Genomic DNA, 25,061 nt, shown 5'->3' on the forward strand with positions numbered 1-25,061 from the left:
TTATTATTTTCTTTAATGTTTGGGCTTAATTAAAACTTTGTTTTGAGCTAGGATCCAAGGCCTGTTTGGATTAGGTTATGGGCTTTTCAGTTTAGGGTTTTGGGCCAGTTCTGAGTGGATCTCATATAAGTCTACATAAGGGGTCCATTAGGGTCAATTTCGGCAGCTTTGATGATTATTATTCTGAATTTTTTAGTTTTAACGTGTGAGAGTGATTCTTGCATTCTTCAGTTCTTGAACAAACTGAATCTGACTTATCGAAGATTAACTGGCTTCGTGGCGTCATTCTACTCATTCCAATAGTGTTGGTGCCTTAGGGCAGGTTTCCATTGTGTCACACTCATATCAGACCTCTTTCGGCTTTCCAGGATCAGACCTCAATCTTGATTGTGGGTTGCGTGACCATGTGATCACGAGGTTCGCATCAGTTGGTATCAGAGCTAGGCTCCGAAACAAGGTCATATCTTTCTGTTATTTTCGTTTTTTTTTTTTCCTTTTTAGTATTCCCTTAAGTTATTCAGTGTTTGCGTCCATCTTCTTGTTCTTCGAGTCTGTGTCATCTAAGCAAAAAAAAAAACAAGAAGAAAAAAAAAGTTTATATTTCATTTGGTTACTGTCTCTAACCATATCAGTTTATTAAAAAAAAAACAAAGAAATAGAGAAAAGAGTGATTAGTTGAAATTTGAAGTATCATTCAATTTTTGCTGCAGAAACACAAATCTTGGTGAACCATAAGCAAACCACCTTAGAATCAATTTAAACTTCATATTCAGTCTATTGGGGGTGGGATAACATCATATATCAAAGTTGAGCTTATTCTGATATTATTTGCTTGAGGTTTTAATTCGAGATTCAATTCTGCCGTAGAAACCCTACTCTTAGTGAACCATAAGAAAACCACCTCAGAATCAATTTAAACTTCATATTCAGTCTATTGGGGGTGATATTTCATCATATGTAAATTTTAGGCTTATTCTGATATTGTTTTCTTGAGGTTTTAATTCGAGGTTCAATTTTGCCGCAGAAACACTACTTTTAGTGAACCATAAGCAAAACACCTTAGAATCAATTGAAACTTCATATTATATGTATTGGGGATGATTTCGCACCATATATTAACTTTGGGCATATTTTGATACCGGCTTCTGGAGGTTTTAATTGGACGATCACTTCTGCCGCAAACTGATCATACAAGGAGTTTGGGTACCTAGAAATAAGATAACGACCTATAAATTGATTTTTGGTGATTTCATAGTATTTTAATACTACATATTAAATTTGAGGTCATTTGGATATCGATTTATTTAGGTTCCTGAACTGGGTCTTGTTTTGTCGTAACAGGTCTGTTTGGTGTTATCTTTCAAAACTTGTTTTGTTTCTGTTTATTTTGTTCCTGCCATTATACTATCATCATATTTTGATATTTGGCTGTTTTTTGAGTTATTTTCATCACTTTTCACATTTGTTTGTTTTTTCCGATAAGTTCTGGTCCAAACAAAAGTCAGATTCGTAATCTCAAATCTAAATCAGTGTTCTTCCTGTTATAAACTCTATTCTTTTCGTCGTCTTCTTGTTTTTTTTTTCCCCTATCGGTGTCATGTATTCACTAAAGGGGAGGGAACAGAGGAGGATTGTAGATCAACGATGCGAAATACTAAGCCATCAAGTGCTCTACCAACCCAAATAGACAGAATATGAAGTTTTGGCAACTTATGATAAGGTTTGATAGACTGACACAAAAACGTTATGAATCAGACTTAATTAGACCCGAATTTGAAACCCAAAGTAAACGATATCCAATTGACCCCAAAATCAATATGTTGTGCGATTAGGGTCCCGGTAATAACAGAATCAAATTTGAGCTCATTCTGACTTGATTTGGTCAAATTTTTCTTTGTTTAGTTTTTTTTTGCGGTAGAAACAAACGAATGCCTTTTTGAATGACTTTTTTTTTCCTTTTTTTTTTCTCTTTTTTTTATGCCATTGATATATTTTGGTTAGGAACCAAACTGATGCGGACCAGCCCAGAAACACCACTAAGGACCCATTACATGTTCCAAATGGACCAATGACTCGGTCCAAGACAAAAACATTGAAAGACGCATTGAATGCATTGGTTTTGAAGGTTTCCACCAAGTCAGAATTGGAAGGTCCATTGGAGTATCAAGAGGAGATCCTAGTACATCTTATCCATGTGCAAGAGGGGTCCAATACAACCTTATTTGGTCCATGAGATGAGGACAACAAAGGAAACAAAAGAATCCTACTACAACTTGGAAACAACATGGTGGCTACCTTTTCCTTTTGTTTCTAGGATTAAGGGGCTACATGTAAGGCTATAAATAAGCCTTCAATCAATTATGTATTATTTTAGTTCATTCTTGATGCGAACCTCGTGATCACGTGGTCACGCAACCCACAATCAAGATTGAGATCTGATCCCGGAAAGCCGAAACAGGTCTGATAGGAGTGCGACACAATGGAAACCTGCCCCAAGGCACCAACACTATTGGAATGAGTAGAATGACGCCACGAAGCCAGTTAATCTTCGATAAGTCAGATTCAGTTCGTTCAAGAACTGAAGAATGCAAGAATCACTCTCACACGTTAAAACTGAAAAGTTCAGAATAATAATCATCAAAGCTGCCGAAATTGTGGCTTACATGAGTTTAAATAGTTCTTGAAAAATTAACCCTAATGGACCTCTTATGTGGAATTATATGAGGTCCACTCAAAACTGGCCCAAAACCCTAAACTAAAAAGCCCATAACCTGATCCAAACAAGCCTTGGATCCTAGCTGAAAACAAACTATTAATTAAGCCCAAACATGAAAGAAAATAATAAAAATAAGTAACTTGCCATTAAATACCACCAGCCCTTCTTTCCTTGTGTAGCTAGGATGAATAAGGAATCCTTATAAGAAAAGGATTCTGAAACATTAATGAATCCTTGCCACACTAGGAGATTATATTGCAACTCATTAAAGATCCTTGTGGAACTACGAAATTCCCAAAACCAGCTCCCACATCCTTGGAGGAAAAGAATCATAATCAAATAGGAAGTCCACAAGTCAAATGGAAGTAAATAACAAAATCCGTACAGCCTCTGTTGACCAGTATTGGGGTGCCTTCCTGAACTCCGATTGACCTGCAATTTTAACCCAAGGTAGTAAGATATGTCTGGAGAGTCCACATAAAATATTAGCCCGATACAACGGTCAGATTGAGAATTATGACTGTTGCCGTAAACCTGGACTGTTGCGCTTTTTACGCCAAAATCCGAATCTGACCTTACTTGGGTCGTATCACAAGGCTGAACCGTATCAATTCTCTTCTTCTCATGGCAGAACATGGATTTAATATTAGGGGCTTTATTTTATTTTGTTAACTACAGCCCAAGGCTTGTTTGGGCTTAATTAATACTTTGTTTTAAGCTAGGATCCAAGGCTTGTTTGGATTAAGTTATGAGCTTTTCATTTTAGGGTTTTGGGCCAGTTTTGAGTGGACCTCATATAAGTCCACATAAAGGGTCCATTAGGGTTAACTTTTCAAGAACTATTTAAACTCATGTAGGCCAAAATTTTGGCAGCTTTGATGAATATTATTCTGAATTTTTCAGTTTTAACGTGTGAGAGTGATTCTTGCATTTTTCAGTTCTTGAACGAACTGAATCTGACTTATCAAAGATTAACTGGCTTCGTGGCGTCAATCTACTCATTCCAATAGTGTTGGTGCCTTGGGGCAGGTTTCCATTGTGTCACACTCCTATCAGACTTATTTCGGCTTTCCGGGATCAGATCTCAATCTTGATTGTGGGTTGCGTGACCATGTGATCACGAGGTTCGCATCACAAATGAAATAACCTCTTTTTTTTTTTTTGATATGATACCAAATCAAGAGAAGAAGAAATTGGACACCAAGGATTTTTTTTTTTTGTGTGGAAACAATAAGAAACAAAAATTTCAGAAGGATATAACCTGATTAATGGAGCCAAGCTCTGATACCAAATGATGCGAAACTAGTGATCACGTGGTCACGCAACCCACACGCAAAGACACCAATTCCCGGAAAGCCAAGTAAATCAGGTTTGATAGGAGTGTGACACAAAGATAACTTGTACTTAGGCACCAGCACTATTGAAAACGAAAACCCCCACCAAACGAATATAGATTCGCGAATGAGAAGGATGACGCCATGAAGCCAGTTGTTTTTTGATAAGTCGTTTTCAGTTTTTTAAAGAACCAAGGAAGGGAGATTATCCCACCAACACACAAGTGCTGCAAAGAAGTTTATTGATCTAAAATTGCGTAACCTTACATGTTTGGTTATGCCTCTATTTATACTGACTCTAGACTTGAAGAAACCCTAATGGACCTAATATGATCCAGGCAAGGTCAAATTCATATTTTGACATAAAATGCACAACTATCCAGTTTTACGAAAATAGTCATAATTCTCAATCCTACCGTTAGATCGGGCTGAAATTTTACGTGGAGGCTCTTGACATGTTTTGGTACCTTAGTTTAAAATATCATGTCAATCGGAGTTCGGCAAGGCATCCAAAAACGGGTCAACAGAGGCTGTACGAGTTTTGTTATTTACTTCCTTTTGACTTGTGGACTTCCTATTTGGCTAGGATTCTTTTTCTAAAAGGATGCGGTAGCTTATTTTGGGAATCTCCTAATTATACAAAGATCTTTAATGGGCTGCAACATAGTTTCCAAGTGTGACAAGGATTCATAAATGTTTCAGAATCTTTTTCTTACAAGGATTCCTTATTCATCCTAGCTATAAAAAGGAAAGAAGATTTCAGAACTAATTCTACCTTTAGATTTGATTCTCCTATCTTATATGGGACTTCTAAAGGGTAACAAATATGATCCTATCATATTTAGGATTTTAAATTCGGATTTATTTATTTTATTATTATTTTCTTCTTTATTGATCTGAAAATTACGTAACCCTTACATATCTGGTTATGCCTTTATTTATACTTACTCTGGATTGAAACAAACCCTAACGAACTCCTTATGCGGACTTATATGAGACCCACTTACAATTAAACCCAAATAATATAAATAAAACCCTAAACTAAGAAGAAAATAATAAAAAATAACAAAAATCTGAAAATTACTATCCTAGATATGCTAGAATCAGATTTGTCACCCTTAATAAGTCCCAAATAGACTAGGAAATATGATCTGAAGGTATAATTAATTTCAAAGTCTTCTATCCTTATTATAGATAGGATGAATAAGGAATCCTTGTAAGAAAAGAATTCTGAAACATTAAAGTCCATCCAATGGCCGTTTTGTGATCGCACAACAACTTGACATGTTTTTCCTCTTGCATACTTGTCAAACCTTTTGCTATGATAACAAGAAGTGTATTATTATCACTAATGAATACATGCTTCAAATTATCAAGAAAAGGTTTTCAATTCTAACTCGAGTGCCTGTAAAATAGATGGCAAAAGCTTTTTATGTGAAAGTATTAAATCCACAAGGGGCTATTTGGAAAGCTTGCATATCCAAGGCTGATTCTTGAACGTTTTGGGGAACACATATGTGCCTCTCCTTCTTTTCTATCTCGATAGAATCATAACCATAGCTCAAAACCACGCTTAATGTGTCCTCGCAATCAAAATAAAAAACCACGCTTAATGTGTCCTCGCAATCAAAATAAAAAGCCACACTTAATCTATCCTCGCAACCTTAGCATGTGATAGAATAAACATTACTGTAAGGATATTTCATTGCATCATGAAAATTAAATTCAATTTTTTCGTCTCCTACTTCCATAAAATTTACCACTATCCAGTTTTACATTATTAAACATAACTCCAAATGAAACCTTGAATCGAGCTAAAACTTTACTAGAAGATTCAAGATGTATTTTTCCATGTTGGGGTAAGCTTTCAAGTGAATTGGAGTTCGGGAAGGACTTGTGATATATATCAGAACATGTTGTATGAATTTTGTTATGTACTTTGTTTTAACTTGTGGACTACCTATTTGGTAAGGATCCTTTTCCTATAAGGATATGGTAGCTTGTTTTGGGAATTTTCTAGTTTTACAAGGATCTTTAATGTACTGCAAAATTAATTTATAAGTGTGTGCCAAGGATTCATCAATGTTTACAAAATCCTTTTCTTATAAGGGTTCCTTAGTCATCCTAGCTACACAAGGAAAGAAGTGATGCGAACCTCGTGATCATGTGATGATGCGGACCAGCCCATAAACACCACTAAGGACCCATTACATGTTCCAAATGGACCAATGACTCAGTCCAAGACAAAGACATTGAAAGACGCATTGAATGCATTGGTTTTGAAGGTTTCCACCAAGTTAGAATTGGAAGGTCCATTGGAGTATCAAGAGGAGATCCTAGTACATCTTATCCATGTGCAAGAGGGGTCCAATACAACCTTATTTGGGCCATGCGATGAGGACAACAAAGGAAACAAAAGAATCCTACTACAACTTGGGAACAACATGGTGGCTACCTTTTCCTTTTGTTTCTAGGATTAAGGGGCTGCATGGAAGACTATAAATAAGCCTTGAATCAGTTTTGTATTATTTTAGTTCATTTTCTTCTTCTCATGGCAGAACATGGATTTAATATTAGCGGCTTTATTTTATTTTGTTAACTACAACCCAAGGCTTGTTTGGGCTTAATTAATACTTTGTTTTAAGCTAGGATCCAAGGATTGTTTGGATTAAGTTATGGACTTTTTATTTTAGGGTTTTGGGCCAGTTTTGAGTGGACCTCATATAAGTCCACATAAGGGGTCCATTAGGGTTAGCTTTTCAAGAACTATTTAAACTCATGTAGGCCAAAATTTCGGCAGCTTTGATGAATATTATTCTGAATTTTTCAGTTTTAACGTGTGAGAGTGATTCTTGCATTCTTCAGTTCTTGAACGAACTAAATCTGACTTATCGTAGATTAACTGGCTTCGTGGCGTCATTCTACTCATTCCAATAGTATTGGTGCCTTGGGGCAGGTTTCCATTGTGTCACACTCCTATCATACCTATTTCGGCTTTCCGGGATCTGATCTCAATCTTGATTGTGGGTTGCGTGACCACGTGATCACGAGGTTCACATCAGTTGGTATCAAAGCTAGGCTCCGAAACAAGGTCATATCATTCTGTTATTTTCGTTTTTTTTTTCTTTAGTATTCCCTTAAGTTTTTCGGTGTTTGCATCCATCTTCTTGTTCTTCGAGTCTGCGTCATCTAAGCAAAAAAAAAAAAAATTATATTTCATTTGGATACAGTCTCTAATCATATCAGTTTATTAAAAAGAAAAAAAAAACAGAAAGAAATAGAGAAAAGAGTTATTAGTTGAAATTTGAAGGATCGTTCAATTTTTGCCGCAGAAATACAAATCTTGGTGAACCATAAGCAAACCACCTCGAAATCAATTTAAACTTCATATTCAGTCTATTGGGGGTGGGATCACATCATAAATCAAAGTTGGGCTTATTCTGATATTATTTGCTTGAGGTTTGAATTCGAGTTTCAATTTTGCCATAGAAACACTACTCTTAGTGAACCCTAGGTAAAACACCTTGGAATCTATTGAAACTTCATATTCTGAGTACTGGGTATGCGATCGCACCACAAATTAAATTTGAGATTATTTTGATATCAGTTTTTGGAGGTTTTAATTGGAGGTTTAATTCTGCCGCAAACTGATCATACAAGGGGTTTGGGTACCTAGACATAAGAGAACAACCTATAAATTGATATTTGGTGTTTTCATAGTATTCTATTACTAAATATTGAATTTGAGGTCATTTGGAGATCTTTTGGTCTAGGTTTCAATTCTGTTACGTAAAAATTACGTAATTTGCGTTAAGTTTGAGAACATGATCTATACTGTTTAGATTTTTCTGAATCTTTTAATTTCTCTTATATTTTCTTTTGTTTTATTTCGTGTCTTCGTTTCGTCCACAATTCGCACGAATTTGCATGGCTACTCGCAAAATCGTAATCGTAGTTTCGTTTTGCTTTGTTTTCAGTATATTTTTTTGATTCTTGAGACTGAAAATTATAATTAGAGTGCGCCGCCAAAAGCTACTGACTTTGATTTGTTGATTTCAGTTCCTAAAGAACCAAAAGAAAGCAAGTTGTGAGGTAAAAGGCGTAGAGAGCTTAATAGAGTGAAAAGCCTTGATTTTTGTTTTGTGTGATACACGAGAGGTGTGAGGATATATTTGTGCTACTGACCAAATTTTGCAGATTCAAAGAATGTCTGAAAACAACGAATCAGCAACACAAAACGTTGACGTAGCTTTCCAATTGCGATCCATAGGCCAGCAACTTGAGCTGTTGTCTAGGACGTACAAGGATCTGAAAGATGAGGTGAATTTGATAAAGCAACATAATAGTGGGGCTGATCGACTGGGAAATACGGTCCGTATGGCGGCACGAAATGTCAGATCTGATTTTGAAGAGTTTGTTGATGAAAACGCAGATAGGGGTGAAGATGACTATGATTTTGCATCAGCGGGCCAAGGAATCAGGTCTGGACCAAACAGGGCTGGGAGGAATGTGAATTTCCGTGGCACGAGCACTTATGAAGATATGGATGGGGACTTGGACACCATTAAACTGAAAATTCCTACCTTTCAAGGTAAAAACGATCCCCGAGGCTTATTTGGAGTGACAGAAAAAGGTAGATTGGATTTTTGATTGCCATAGTTATTCTGAACAGAAAAAGGTGAAATTGATGATAATTGAGTTTACGGAGTATGTGTTGATTTGGTGGGATCAGATTGTGATCAGTAGGAGGAGGAATGGGGAGCGACCCGTTCAGACTTGGGGGGAGATGAAAGTCTTAATGAGGAGACGATTTGTGCCAAACCACTATTACATAGACTTATATCTGAAGCTCCAAGGTCTGAATCAAGGTTATAAGACCGTTGATGAATATCACAAAGAGATGGAGATAACAATGATTCGGGCTAATGTTGTTGAGGATAGAGAAGCCACCATGACTAGATTTCTTAATGGGTTGAATCGGGACATTGCTAATGTGGTTGAGCTACAACACTATGTGGGGCTAGAGGACATGATTCACATGGCGACGAAGGTGGAGAGACAACTTAGGAAGGGGCATGCTCGGCCAGCGTTCAATTCGGGTTCGTCATCATCTTGGAAGCCGAATCTAAAGAGAGACGGTACTGTTTGGCCAAGATCCTTTGGTCCTTATAAATCTGAACCACAAAAGGCTAAAGTTGATGTCCCTACTGATGCCAAAGGTAAATCTGAAACTCAACCTAAATGTACTCGTGATGTTAAATGTTTCAGGTGTCAGGGACATGGACATTATGCTTCAGAGTGTCCAAACAAGAGAATCATGATGATTAGAGATAATGGTGATGTGGAATCTGAAAGTGATAGTTCTGATTGTGAAGGCATGCCACCATTGGAGGATAGCGATGGGGATGAGTTAGCGTTACCGGTTGAGGAGTCCTTAGTTATAAGGCGAACACTTCAGGTTCAGGTCAAGGAAGATGATACTAATGAAAAAAGGGAGAACATCTTCCATACGCGTTGTTATGTACAAAGCAAGGTGTGTGGTTTAATTATAGATAATGGAAGCTGTGTTAATGTTTTTAGTGCCACCCTTGTTAGTAAACTAAATTTGTGTACTGCTAAGCATGCTAAACCATATAGATTGCAATGGCTGAATGATAGTTGTGAAGTGAAAGTGACTAAACAGGTTGTGGTTCCATTTTCAATTGGGAAATATGTTGATGAAGTTCTGTGCGACGTGGTACCAATGCAAGCAAGTCACATCTTGTTGGGGAGACCATGGCAATATGATAGGAAGACAATTCATGATGGGGTTAAAAATAGGTATACCATTGTAAAAGATGGTAAAACCATCACTCTTGTACCTCTTACACCCAAACAGGTGTATGATGATCAAATAAAGCTAAAAAGTGAGCATGAGGCGATGGGGAGAGAAAATCAAGGTGAGGAACAAGGGGAGAGAAGACCATCAGATTCGGCTAGAACCCAAACCACCACAACCCATTCGGCCACCCATCCAAACACAAGCAAAATATTCAGCCAACACTCCAAACAAATCAAACCATTCGACCACAACTCAAAAACACCCAAATCTGGCCGAGAGTGGAGGTAAGACAAGAAGAGTGAAGAAAGTCAGTAAGTGTGATAAGGATTGTGTGGAAAAACTAAAGAAACAACCTAATTTTTATGCTAGAGAGAGTGAGGTCAGATCTGTATTTTTCACAAACAAGCCAATGATTTTACTTGTGTACAAAGAGGCTTACTTTAATACTAATGATCTTGATCATATTGTGCCTAGTGTTGCTATTTCTTTGTTGCAGAAGTTTGATGATGTGTTCCCCGACGATACTCCTAGCGGATTACCACCATTGAGGGGGATAGAGCATCAGATTGATTTCGTACCTGGAGCTTCAATTCCTAACCGACCAGCTTATAGAAGCAATCCCGAGGAAACGAAGGAGCTTCAAAGGCAAGTTGATGAGCTGATGGAAAAGGGCTACATTCGTGAGAGTATGAGCCTGTGTGCTGTACCCGTGCTACTTGTGCCAAAGAAGGATGGAACATGGAGGATGTGTGTTGATTGCCGAGCCATCAACAACATAACGGTAAAGTATAGACATCCCATTCCTAGGCTTGATGACATGTTAGATGAGTTACATGGATCCTGTATTTTCTCTAAAATTGACTTGAAAAGTGGGTACCATCAAATTAGGATGAAAGAAGGTGATGAGTGGAAAACAACATTTAAGACTAAGCATGGTTTGTATGAATGATTAGTAATGCCGTTTGGACTTACAAATGCACCTAGTACGTTTATGCGTTTAATGAATCATGTGTTGCGTGCATTCATTGGTAAGTTCGTGGTTGTGTATTTTGATGACATTTTGATATATAGCAAGAACTTAACTGAGCATCTTGATCATTTACGTAATGTACTTAGTGTGTTGCGTAGTGAGAAATTGTATGCTAATCTTAAAAAGTGTGCCTTTTGCATGGAGAAAATTGTGTTTCTTGGCTATATTGTAACTACACAAGGTATCGAGATGGATGAGGAGAAAGTTAAGGCCATCCAAAATTGGCCTACACCCAAATCAGTAAGTGAGGTAAGGAGTTTTCATGGGTTAGCTAGTTTTTACAGGCATTTTGTGAAAGATTTCAGCGCAATAGCTGCACCCTTTAATGAAGTTGTTAAAAAGTCAGTTGGGTTAGATGGGGGGAGGAACAAGAGTTGGCTTTTGTTTTTTTGAAAGACAAATGATGTTCTGCACCTGTTTTGGCTTTACCTGACTTTACGAAAGCATTTGAAATAGAATGTGAAGCGTCTGGAATAGGAATAGGTGCTGTTTTGATGCAGGATCGGAGACCTATTGCATATTTCAGTGAGAAGTTAATTGGAGCGACCTTGAACTATCCCACTTACAACAAAGAACTATATGCTTTGGTAAGAGCACTTGAGACATGGCAGCATTACTTGTGGCCAAAAGAGTTTGTAATCCATTCGGATCATAAGTGATGCGAACCTCGTGATCACGTGGTCACGCAACCCACAATCAAGATTGAGATCTGATTGCGGAAAGCCGAAATAGGTCTGATATGAGTGCGACACAATGGAAACCTGCCCCAAGGCACCAACACTATTGGAATGAGTAGAATGACGCCACGAAGCCAGTTAATCTTCGATAAGTCAGATTCAGTTCGTTCAAGAACTGAAGAATGCAAGAATCACTCTCACACGTTAAAACTGAAAATTTCAGAATAATAATCATCAAAGCTGCCGAAATTTTGGCCTACATGAGTTTAAATAGTTCTTGAAAAGTTAACCCTAATGGACCCTTTATGTGGACTTATATGAGGTCCACTCAAAACTGGCCCAAAACCCTAAAATGAAAAGCCCATGACCTGATCCAAACAAGCCTTGGATCCTAGCTGAAAACAAACTATTAATTAAGCCCAAACATTAAAGAAAATAATAAAAATAAGTAACTTGTCATTAAATACCACCAGCCCTTCTTTCCTTGTGTAGCTAGGATGAATAAGGAATCCTTATAAGAAAAGGATTCTGAAACATTAATGAATCCTTGCCACACTAGGAGATTATATTGCACCTCATTAAAGATCCTTGTGGAACTAGGAAATTCCCAAAACCAGCTCCCACATCCTTGGAGGAAAAGAATCCTAATCAAATAGGAAGTCCACAAGTCAAATGGAAGTAAATAACAAAATCCGTACAGCCTCTGTTGACCAGTATTGGGGTGCCTTCTCGAACTCCGATTGACCTGGACTGTTGCGCTTTTTACGCCAAAATCCGAATCTGACCTTACTCGGGTCGTATCACAGGGCTGAACCGTATCATTCCCTCCCTCTTCAAGAAGATTCGCCCTCGAATCTTGAACAGCATTAATGGTGACTTCAGTAGCCTCTTGTTTAAGCCTTCGGAATCCCCTTATTGCTAACACCTTTCTCCAACAACACTGTATAGAAGTAGTGACTGACAAGAATTTCAAATAAGCACGCCGTACTAACCACTTGTGTACATACTTTTGAATGATAACCACAGCGACTCTCCTTCGTCTTTCATCCTTTTGGCGTTGTACCTCTTTTTCCCATGAAGCTTCAAGATCATAGAATAATCTTCTACACTTATCAACTTCTCGTTCTAGAACCCCCAAACCATGGCTTAGTATTTCGCATCGTTGATCTACAATCCTCCTCTGTTCCCTCTCCCTTAGTGAATACATGACACAGATAGGGGAAAAAAACAAGAAGACGACGGCAAGAATAGAGTTTATAGCATGAAGAACATTGATTTAGACTCGAGAATACAAATCTGACTTTTGTTTGGACCAGAACTTATTGAAAAACAAACTAATGCGAGGGTGATGAAAATGACTCAAACAACAGCCAAATATCAAAATATGATGATAGTATAATGGCAGGGACGAAATCAACAGAAACAAAACAAGTTTTGAAAGATAACACCAAACAGACCCGTTACGACAAAACAAGACCTAATTCGGGAAACCTAAAGAAACCGATATCCAAATGACCTCGAATTTAATTTCTATTATTAAAATACTGTGAAATCACCAAAAATCAATTTATAGGTCGTTCTCTTATTTCTAGGTACCCAAACTCCTTGTATGATCAGTTTGCGGCAGAATTGATCCTCCAATTAAAACCTCCAGAAGCCGGAATCAAAATATGCCCAAATTTAATATATGGTGCGATCTCATCCCCAATACACATAATATGAAGTTTCAACTGATTCGAAGGTGTTTTTCTTACGGCTCACTAATAGTAGTGTTTCTGCGGCAGAATTGAACCTCGAATTAAAACCTCAAGCAAATAATATCAGAATAGGCCCAACTTTGATATATGATGCGATCCCACCCCCAATAGACTGAATATGAAGTTTAAATTGATTCCGAGGTGGTTTGCTTATGGTTCACCAAGATTTGTTTTTCTGCGGCAAAAATTGAATGGTCCTTCAAATTTCAACTAATCACTCTTTTCTCTATTTCTTTTTTTTTTTTTTTCTTTTTAACAAACTGATATGATTAGAGACAGTAACAAGATGGAATATAAACTTTTTTTTTTTTTTTTTTGCTTAGATGACACAGACACGAAGAACAAGAAGATGGACGCAAACACTGAAAAACTTAAGGGAACACTAAAAAAAAAAAAACAAAAATAACAGAATGATATGACCTTGTTTCGGAGCCTAGCTCTGATACCAACTGATGCGAACCTCGTGATCACGTGGTCACGCAACCCACAATCAAGATTGAGATCTGATCCCGGAAAGCCGAAATAGGTCTGATATGAGTGCGACACAATGGAAACCTGCCCCAAGGCACCAACACTATTGGAATGAGTAGAATGACGCCACGAAGCCAGTTAATCTTCGATAAGTCAGATTCAGTTCGTTCAAGAACTGAAGAATGCAAGAATCACTCTCACACGTTAAAACTGAAAATTTCAGAATAATAATCATCAAAGCTGCCGAAATTTTGGCCTACATGAGTTTAAATAGTTCTTGAAAAGTTAACCCCAATGGACCCTTTATGTGGACTTATATGAGGTCCACTCAAAACTGGCCCAAAACCCTAAAATGAAAAGCCCATGACCTGATCCAAACAAGCCTTGGATCCTAGCTGAAAACAAACTATTAATTAAGCCCAAACATTAAAGAAAATAATAAAAATAAGTAACTTGTCATTAAATACCACCAGCCCTTCTTTCCTTGTGTAGCTAGGATGAATAAGGAATCCTTATAAGAAAAGGATTCTGAAACATTAATGAATCCTTGCCACACTAGGAGATTATATTGCACCTCATTAAAGATCCTTGTGGAACTAGGAAATTCCCAAAACCAGCTCCCACATCCTTGGAGGAAAAGAATCCTAATCAAATAGGAAGTCCACAAGTCAAATGGAAGTAAATAACAAAATCCGTACAGCCTCTGTTGACCAGTATTGGGGTGCCTTCTCGAACTCCGATTGACCTGGACTGTTGCGCTTTTTACGCCAAAATCCGAATCTGACCTTACTTGGGTCGTATCACAGGGCTGAACCGTATCATTCCCTCCCTCTTCAAGAAGATTCGCCCTCGAATCTTGAACAGCATTAATGGTGACTTCAGTAGCCTCTTGTTTAAGCCTTCGGAATCCCCTTATTGCTAACACCTTTCTCCAACAACACTGTATAGAAGTAGTGACTGACAAGAATTTCAAATAAGCACGCCGTACTAACCACTTGCGTACATACTTTTGAATGATAACCACAGCGACTCTCCTTCGTCTTTCATCCTTTTGGCGTTGTACCTCTTTTTCCCATGAAGCTTCAAGATCATAGAATAATCTTCTACACTTATCAACTTCTCGTTCTAGAACCCCCAAACCATGGCTTAGTATTTCGCATCGTTGATCTACAATCCTCCTCTGTTCCCTCTCCCTTAGTGAATACATGACACAGATAGGGGAAAAAAACAAGAAGACGACGGCAAGAATAGAGTTTATAGCATGAAGAACATTGATTTAGACTCGAGAATACAAATCTGACTTTTGTTTGGACCAGAACTTATTGAAAAACAAACTAATGCGAGGGTGATGGAAATGACTCAAACAACAGCCAAATATCAAAATATGATGATAGTATAATGGCAGGGACGAAATCAACAGAAACAAAACAAGTTTTGAAAGATAACACCAAACAGACCCGTTACGACAAAACAAGACCTAATTCGGGAAACCTAAAGAAACCGATATCCAAATGACCTCGAATTTAATTTCTATTATTAAAATACTGTGAAATCACCAAAAATCAATTTATAGGTGGTTCTCTTATTTCTAGGTACCCAAACTCCTTGTATGATCAGTTTGCGGCAGAATTGATCCTCCAATTAAAACCTCCAGAAGCCGGAATCAAAATATGCCCAAATTTAATATATGGTGCGATCTCATCCCCAATACACATAATATGAAGTTTCAACTGATTCGAAGGTGTTTTTCTTACGGCTCACTAATAGTAGTGTTTCTGCGGCAGAATTGAACCTCGAAGTAAAACCTCAAGCAAATAATATCAGAATAGGCCCAACTTTGATATATGATGCGATCCCACCCCCAATAGACTGAATATGAAGTTTAAATTGATTCCGAGGTGGTTTGCTTATGGTTCACCAAGATTTGTTTTTCTGCGGCAAAAATTGAATGGTCCTTCAAATTTCAACTAATCACTCTTTTCTCTATTTCTTTCTTTCTTTTTTTTTCTTTTTAACAAACTGATATGATTAGAGACAGTAACAAGATGGAATATAAACTTTTTTTTTTTTTTTTTGCTTAGATGACACAGACACGAAGAACAAGAAGATGGACGCAAACACTGAAAAACTTAAGGGAACACTAAAAAAAAAAAAACAAAAATAACAGAATGATATGACCTTGTTTCGGAGCCTAGCTCTGATACCAACTGATGCGAACCTCGTGATCACGTGGTCACGCAACCCACAATCAAGATTGAGATCTGATCCCGGAAAGCCGAAATAGGTCTGATATGAGTGCGACACAATGGAAACTTTAGAGATCAGAATTATAGAGTATAGAGAGAGGTTAGAGAGAGGTTAGAGAGGAAAGATTCAAAGGGGCGGTGCTCCAACAGCCATATCTCCGGTGACCACCGTTGGATCAAGCCAAGATTTGGTTATGTTGTGAACTGAACTATTGTCTACATTCTGACCGGAGGGATCTTCTAAAGCTTCCGCCGTTTAAGAAATCTGGACAATTGAAATTTTCTGGAAAACCCCCTAGTGCTGTCAGAGTCGCCGGCCCGTTTTGCCTTGTTATACCGTTGGATCCAAACTATTTTTTGGTATGTTGTGAACATCTATATTGCCTACATTCTTTCCAGAGGGATCGTCCATATTGGATTCCTCCTGCGGAAGCCAGCCATTTGAATATTTCTGGAGAAATCCTTCTCGGAATAGTCAGAGCCGCCGGCATATTTCTCCTTCTTCCACCGTTGGATCAAGCTTATGTTTGGATATGTGATGCATCGGGTTATGATACACATTCTGAACGGTGGAGATTAGAAATTAAGCCTCCAGCAACGTTGTCTACATGTTCAACAGAAGGTCGTCATTCTCAGGTCAGTTTCGGTATAGTTAAGATCTGCGGCGATCCAACCGTTAAACTGTGCTGATTTTTGAATATGTTATACATAACATGTGTATCTTCCTTTGAACCGTTGGGATGTTTGAACTGATCGGTGTTCCAATCATAGTGTTGGTCGCTTATTAGTGCTTCTTGGACTGAGTTTTTTCTAGTATTTGTATGCTGCCAAATTGTCTTTGTGTTCTGCTGTCAAATTTGTTCCAATGGTTAGCTCTGACATTGAACAACACAATGGAGTTAAATCTGGACATACTTTACAATTAGAGCTCCAAGACATGCTAAATAGTCATGACATGAATCCTGTGTTGGGTTCTAAAGGTGATGAGTTGAAGGTTGGGTCTAAGCAACAAGAACAGCTACACCTTAGCCCCAAATTGAATTTTTTAAATGCTTTGAAGGGCTCTGATGTTGATGAAAATAAGGGTAGGATGTCCCTTGATATGAATCCAGTCCGTAACTTGCATTTTGCTCCCCCCGCAATAACTGATGGTCGTGTGACAGTAGCTCCTCCACTTGATGTGTTTTGAGGATGGCTGTGAACTTTGGAAATCCACTCTAGTTGGTCATTTCGTGGGTCAGAAATTACCCTATCCTGTTGTTAATTCTATTGCTAAAAGAATATGGGGCTCCCACGGTCTATCCGAAGTTTTATCTTCTGATAATGGATTCTTTCTCTTCACTTTTGATTCTGTCGATCGCGCCACTAATGTTCTGGAGAGAGCCCCATGGCACATGGCCAACAGACCTTTGGTGCTTAAACGTTGGCATCCGAACATGCAATTTTTGAAAGATGATCTGGATAGAGTTCCGGTATGGGTTAAGCTCTACAATGTTCCTCTCGAGTATTGGACTGTTAAGGGGCTGAGTTATGTAGCGAGTGCTATTGGGGTTCCCCTTCATGCTGACCTTACTACATTGTTGCGTAAAAGGCTTAGCTACGCAAGAGTTTGCGTTGAGATAGAAGCTTCGAAAACGCTGGTGAAGGAATACGACCTTCGCTGTCCAAATGGGTTATTCATAACAATTTCAGCGGATTATGAATGGATTCCTTCAAGGTGCAATAATTGCAATGTCTTTGGACATACCACAGCGATATGTGCTACCAGTAATGTTGATGATCGTACAATAGGGGCAGAGGTCAAAAGGAAAATAGGAGCTGTGAACTCTAAACATGCAGATAATAAGCAGAATCAGCTTCAATGGCAGGTAGTTGGTAAACGAAATAAGGGTGTTACGATTGGTGAGAATGATTGTTTGGCATCTAAAGAGCTTAATTGTAATGAGAATGGTTGTTTAGCATCTGCTTTACAGAGTGCTGATTGTAATACGAATGAATCTGCGACATTAGATGTACCCAATGCTGGTTGTTATGAAGATGAAAATCCTACCTCTCCTCTTATTTTGAAGAGCTTACGAGCAGACATGGTGCCGGAGGAAGGGGATGCATGTACTTCTTTAGATCAAAGTTCAACCATCTGTAATGCAACCATGAACCCTGTTAGTCATGAGGTGAATGTTGATATTGGAGTTATGGGAGGTGGTACAGGTAAGGAAGATGATGATAAGGAGTCGACGTCACTGATCCCAACAAGTCCGCAAAGTCCGATTTCTTCTGACGGGGAAACTTTTATTAATCAGTTAGCTAGCAAGGCTAGAGACTCTCTAGAAAAAAAGAAAACGGGTTCTCCAGGCTTTTCAAAGAAGAGTAAGAAATCTGGCTCCTCGAGGGGGGCAAGTCAAGGTAATCCGTGTGTTGATGTTTGGTACTCCTCTCTATTTCCCTATGATTATTGGATGTTGGAATGTTAGAGGTTTGAATGATCCCATAAAGCATTCAGAACTGCGTCAGCTCATCCATCAAGAGAGGATGGTTTTTTTTGGTTTGGTTGAAACTCGGGTTAGAGACAGGAATAAAGATAATGTTTCGCAACTTCTTCTGCGTAATTGGTCATTCTTGTATAATTATGATTTCTCTTGTCGTGGTCGTATTTGGGTTTGTTGGAATGCTGATTTGGTGAAGGTGGATGTTCTGGGAATGTCAGACCAGGCTATCCATGTTTCTGTCATGATATTAGCTACCAATATCTGTTTTAATACTTCAATCATTTACGGAGACAATAATGCATCTGTACGTGAGGCTTTATGGTCTGATATTGTGAGTCGTAGTGATGGATGGGAGTCAACCCCATGGATTATTATGGGCGACTTTAATGCTATCCGCAACCAGTCAGAGAGGTTAGGGGGGTCTTCTACGTGGGCTGGTCATATGGACAGATTGGAAACATGTATACGTGAAGCGAAAGTGGATGATCTTCGGTATTCAGGTATGCATTATACTTGGACGAACCAATGTCCTGAGAATATGATTATGCGGAAACTAGATAGAGTGCTTGTGAATGAGAAGTGGAATATGCGCTTCCCATTGTCGGAAGCGAGATTCTTGCCTGCTGGTATGTCAGATCATTCTCCCATGGTGGTAAAAGTCACTGGCAATGTTCAGAAACATAAAGAAACCATTCAGATTCTTCGATATGTGGATGGATCATGACGAGTTCATGCCCTTGGTGAAGAAAGTATGGGATCAGCATTCAGGAGGGTGTCCAATGTATCAACTGTGTTGCAAACTAAGGAAGCTAAAGCAGGAACTTAAACATTTCAATAAGACTCACTTCTCCAATATTTCCGATAGAGTCAAAGATGCAAAAGATCACATGGATAGGGCTCAACAAGCTCTGCATACAGCGCCTGAGGATCCAACATTGCGTATGCGAGAAAGAGATGCTGTTCGTAACTATGCTTCTACTGTCAGGGCGGAAGAGTGTTTTTTCAGACAAAAGGCAAGGATACAATGGCTTAGCTTGGGGGATCAGAATACTAGCTACTTTCACAAATCAGTAAATGGTAGACAGAATAGAAATAAGCTTCTCTCGGTTACAAGGGAGGATGGAGAAGTCGCTGAAGGACACGAGGCAGTCAAATCAGAAGTAATTGCATACTTCCAGCGTGTATTGGGAGTGAAACAGATGCCTAGGGTCCTGAACGAGGAAGTGATGCAATCGGCAATTATTTACAAATTGTCGGCAACTCAACAACATGTACTAGCACAAGATGTCACAAGAGAGGAGATTAAGCATGCTATGTTTAGTTTGAAAAACAACAAAGCTCCTGGTCCAGATGGCTTCAACGCAGGTTTCTTCAAAAGAATGTGGCACATAGTGGGGGAAGATGTAATCAACGCTGTTAGCTCCTTCTTCCAGACTCGTAGAATGCTTAAAGAAATGAATGCTACATCCATTTCCCTTATCCCTAAAGTTGCTAATCCTACGAGGTTGACAGATTTTCGTCCTATATCTTGCTGCAATACAGTATACAAATGCATCGCGAAGATTCTAGCTGGGAGAATGAAAGTTGTTTTTACCATCCTTAGTAGGTCCGTATCAAACAGCTTTTATCTCTGGACGGAGAATCAGCGACAATATTCTTTTGTCTCAGGAACTAATGAAAGGCTATCACACAAACTACGGGTCCTGCTCGTTGTGCTATGAAAGTAGACCTGATGAAGGCTTATGACTCTGTTCGGTGGGATTTCGTTGATGCTACGTTGATAAAAATGGGATTCCCTAGAACAGTCATTGATTGGATCATGGTTTGTGTTACATCATGTCAATTCTCAATCAACGTCAACGGTGAACTTGCGGGTTACTTCCAAGGGGGGAGAGGGCTGAGACAAGGTGATCCATTATCTCCATATTTGTTTGTCCTATGCATGGAAATCCTGTCAGGGCTGTTCTGCAATATGAGTGCCAACCAAAACTTCAAGTTCCACTGGAGATGCAAGAAGGACAGAATTTCTCATCTTTGCTTTGCCGACGACTTGATGATATTCAGCAAAGGGGATGTACATTCAATCCGTATGATCAAAAATGTACTCACAGAGTTTCAGGTTCTATCAGGTCTATATCCAAATCCAAACAAAAGTGACATCTTCTTGAGCGGTTCGTTAGGAGCTGAGAGGGAACAGATTATCAGTATTCTTGGGTTTAGAGAGGGGGAGCTTCCTATGAAATATTTGGGAGTGCCTCTTATCTCGTCCAGACTAAAGACTGTTAATTGTAAGGGCCTCGTGGATCGAATTACCGCCAAAGTTCGACATTGGACCTGTAGAACACTCTCTTTCGCAGGGCGAGTACAACTGATTAACTCAGTCTTATTCTCCATCCAGGTCTATTGGGCATCTCTATTCCTATTACCTGGGGAAGTAGTGAAAAATGTTGAGCAAATTATGAGATCCTTTCTTTGGTCAGGTTCAGATATGAGCACTACCAGGGCTAAAGTGGCTTGGGATCAGGTATGTCTTCCAAAAAAGGAGGGGGGCCTAGGCATAAAAAGGATAGCAGAATGGAACAAGATTGCCTTGTTGAAACATATTTGGAACTTGTGCAATGACTCAGATGGCTCAATCTGGTCTACTTGGATCAGATCCAATCTCTTGCGAGGTAGGAATTTCTGGACAATCAAGGCGCCAGGAAGCTGCTCTTGGGCTTGGGGAAAGATTCTAAAACTCAGATCCTTAGCATGGCCGAAGATGAAGCACGTCATCGGAGATGGAATGACAACCTCTCTATGGTTTGACAATTGGCATCCTCACAGCCCGCTCGCTGATACCTACGGTGAACGTTTCATCTATGATTCAGGTATGGAACACAACGCGAGAGTGAAAGTGCTGATTAATAACTTAGAATGGAGAATTCCTATCACTCATGCAATTGGCTGGCACCCCATTTTAGAAGCTATTCCTTCCACCTCTACTCCTAAGGGGCAAAAGGATGAGATTGTTTGGTTGGATTCGCCAAATCAGAGTTTCTCAGTCAAAGTAGCTTGGGAACAACTAAGAATTCATCATCAAATGGTTGATTGGCATGACATCGTGTGGTTCAAGAATGCTGTCCCAAGACATGCATTTCTTCTTTGGGTGGCTATCCAACGGAAACTCTCAACGCAGGATAGACTTCTTCGGTTTGGTATTCATGGTCCCAATAGGTGCTCACTCTGTCTCTGCAATAATGAAGATCACAACCACTTGTTCTTTGAATGCTCCTTTGCGAAAGCATTATGGTGGAATGTTTGTGATAGATGCGACATTCCAAGAATGACAAAAAGCTTGGATGAATGGATTCGATTGGCCACTGTCTCTTGGCATGGAAAAAGTTTCGTCAACTTTTCTCGTAAACTGGGTTTCGCAGCTACAGTGTATTGTATCTGGCAAGAACGGAATGCAAGGATCTTTGCAGATGTGTCTAAAGCTTCGAATTTGGTTTTTGATCAAATCGAATGTATCATTCGCGATAAGCTTGTTTTGATAAGGAATGTTCAACAAACAGATGAAAACATAAGGATCCAAAGACTTTGGAGGGTCAATAACATGGACTCTTAATTTGATGTTTAGCTGGTTGTTTTTGTACCCCTAGCATATCTAGTTGGTCCAAGTTTTTGTTTTGTTGTGGCTAGCCTGTAGCCATTTGTTGGTTTTCGTTTCTGTCCTCATTGTAAATCTTGGGTATGCCCATTATATTCTTTGTATCATTTTCTTTTAATACATAAGTCAGCTTACCAAAAAAAAAAAACCTGCCCCAAGGCACCAACACTATTGGAATGAGTAGAATGACGCCACGAAGCCAGTTAATCTTCGATAAGTCAGATTCAGTTCGTTCAAGAACTGAAGAATGCAAGAATCACTCTCACACGTTAAAACTGAAAATTTCAGAATAATAATCATCAAAGCTGCCGAAATTTTGGCCTACATGAGTTTAAATAGTTCTTGAAAAGTTAACCCTAATGGACCCTTTATGTGGACTTATATGAGGTCCACTCAAAACTGGCCCAAAACCCTAAAATGAAAAGCCCATGACCTGATCCAAACAAGCCTTGGATCCTAGCTGAAAACAAACTATTAATTAAGCCCAAACATTAAAGAAAATAATAAAAATAAGTAACTTGTCATTAAATACCACCAGCCCTTCTTTCCTTGTGTAGCTAGGATGAATAAGGAATCCTTATAAGAAAAGGATTCTGAAACATTAATGAATCCTTGCCACACTAGGAGATTATATTGCACCTCATTAAAGATCCTTGTGGAACTAGGAAATTCCCAAAACCAGCTCCCACATCCTTGGAGGAAAAGAATTTTTTTTTTGGTAAGCTGACTTATGTATTAAAAGAAAATGATACAAAGAATATAATGGGCATAACAAGTCAAATGGAAGTAAATAACAAAATCCGTACAGCCTCTGTTGACCAGTATTGGGGTGCCTTCTCGAACTCCGATTGACCTGGACTGTTGCGCTTTTTACGCCAAAATCCGAATCTGACCTTACTTGGGTCGTATCACAGGGCTGAACCGTATCATTCCCTCCCTCTTCAAGAAGATTCGCCCTCGAATCTTGAACAGCATTAATGGTGACTTCAGTAGCCTCTTGTTTAAGCCTTCGGAATCCCCTTATTGCTAACACCTTTCTCCAACAACACTGTATAGAAGTAGTGACTGACAAGAATTTCAAATAAGCACGCCGTACTAACCACTTGCGTACATACTTTTGAATGATAACCACAGCGACTCTCCTTCGTCTTTCATCCTTTTGGCGTTGTACCTCTTTTTCCCATGAAGCTTCAAGATCATAGAATAATCTTCTACACTTATCAACTTCTCGTTCTAGAACCCCCAAACCATGGCTTAGTATTTCGCATCGTTGATCTACAATCCTCCTCTGTTCCCTCTCCCTTAGTGAATACATGACACAGATAGGGGAAAAAAACAAGAAGACGACGGCAAGAATAGAGTTTATAGCATGAAGAACATTTGATTTAGACTCGAGAATACAATCTGACTTTTGTTTGGACCAGAACTTATTGAAAAACAAACTAATGCGAGGGTGATGAAAATGACTCAAACAACAGCCAAATATCAAAATATGATGATAGTATAATGGCAGGGATGAAATCAACAAGAAACAAAACAAGTTTTGAAAGATAACACCAAACAGACCCGTTACGACAAAACAAGACCTAATTCGGGAAACCTAAAGAAACCGATATCCAAAATGACCTCGAATTTAATTTCTATTATTAAAAATACTGTGAAATCACCAAAAATCAATTTATAGGTCGTTCTCTTATTTCTAGGTACCCAAACTCCTTGTATGATCAGTTTGCGGCAGAATTGATCCTCCAATTAAAACCTCCAGAAGCCGGAATCAAAATATGCCCAAATTTAATATATGGTGCGACCTCATCCCCAATACACATAATATGAAGTTTTCAACTGATTCGAAGGTGTTTTTCTTACGGCTCACTAATAGTAGTGTTTCTGCGGCAGAATTGAACCTCGAATTAAAACCTCAAGCAAATAAATATCAGAATAGGCCCAACTTTGATATATGATGCGATCCCACCCCCAATAGACTGAATATGAAGTTTAAATTGATTCCGAGGTGGTTTGCTTATGGTTCACCAAGATTTGTTTTTCTGCGGCAAAAATTGAATGGTCCTTCAAATTTCAACTAATCACTCTTTTCTCTATTTCTTTCTTCTTTTTTTTTTTTCTTTTTAACAAACTGATATGATATAGAGACAGTAACAAGATGGAATATAAACTTTTTTTTTTTTTTTTTTGCTTAGATGACACAGACACGAAGAACAAGAAGATGGACGCAAACACTGAAAAACTTAAGGGAACACTAAAAAAAAAAAAAACAAAAATAACAGAATGATATGACCTTGTTTTTCGGAGCCTAGCTCTGATAACCAACTGATGCGAACCTCGTGATCACGTGGTCACGCAACCCACAATCAAGATTGAGATCTGATCCGGGAAAGCCGAAAATAGGTCTGATATGAGTGCGACACAATGGAAACCTGCCCAAGGCACCAACACTATTGGAATGAGTAGAATGACGCCACGAAGCCAGTTTAATCTTCGATAAGTCAAGATTCAGTTCGTTCAAGAACTGAAGAATGCAAGAATCACTCTCACACGTTAAAACTGAAAATTTCAGAATAATAATCATCAAAGCTGCCGAAATTTTTGGCCTACATGAGTTTAAATAGTTCTTGAAAAGTTAACCCTAATGGACCCTTTATGTGGGACTTATATGAGGTCCACTCAAAACTGGCCCAAAACCCTTAAAATGAAAAAAGCCATGACCTGATCCAAACAAAGCCTTGGATCCTAGCTTGAAAACAAACTATTAATTAAGCCCAAACATTAAAGAAAATAATAAAAATAAGTAACTTGTCATTAAATACCACCAGCCCTTCTTTCCTTGTGTAGCTAGGATGAATAAGGAATCCT

This window comes from Populus alba, chromosome 12, assembly GCF_005239225.2.
Source record: "Populus alba chromosome 12, ASM523922v2, whole genome shotgun sequence".
Classification (NCBI taxonomy): domain Eukaryota; kingdom Viridiplantae; phylum Streptophyta; class Magnoliopsida; order Malpighiales; family Salicaceae; genus Populus; species Populus alba.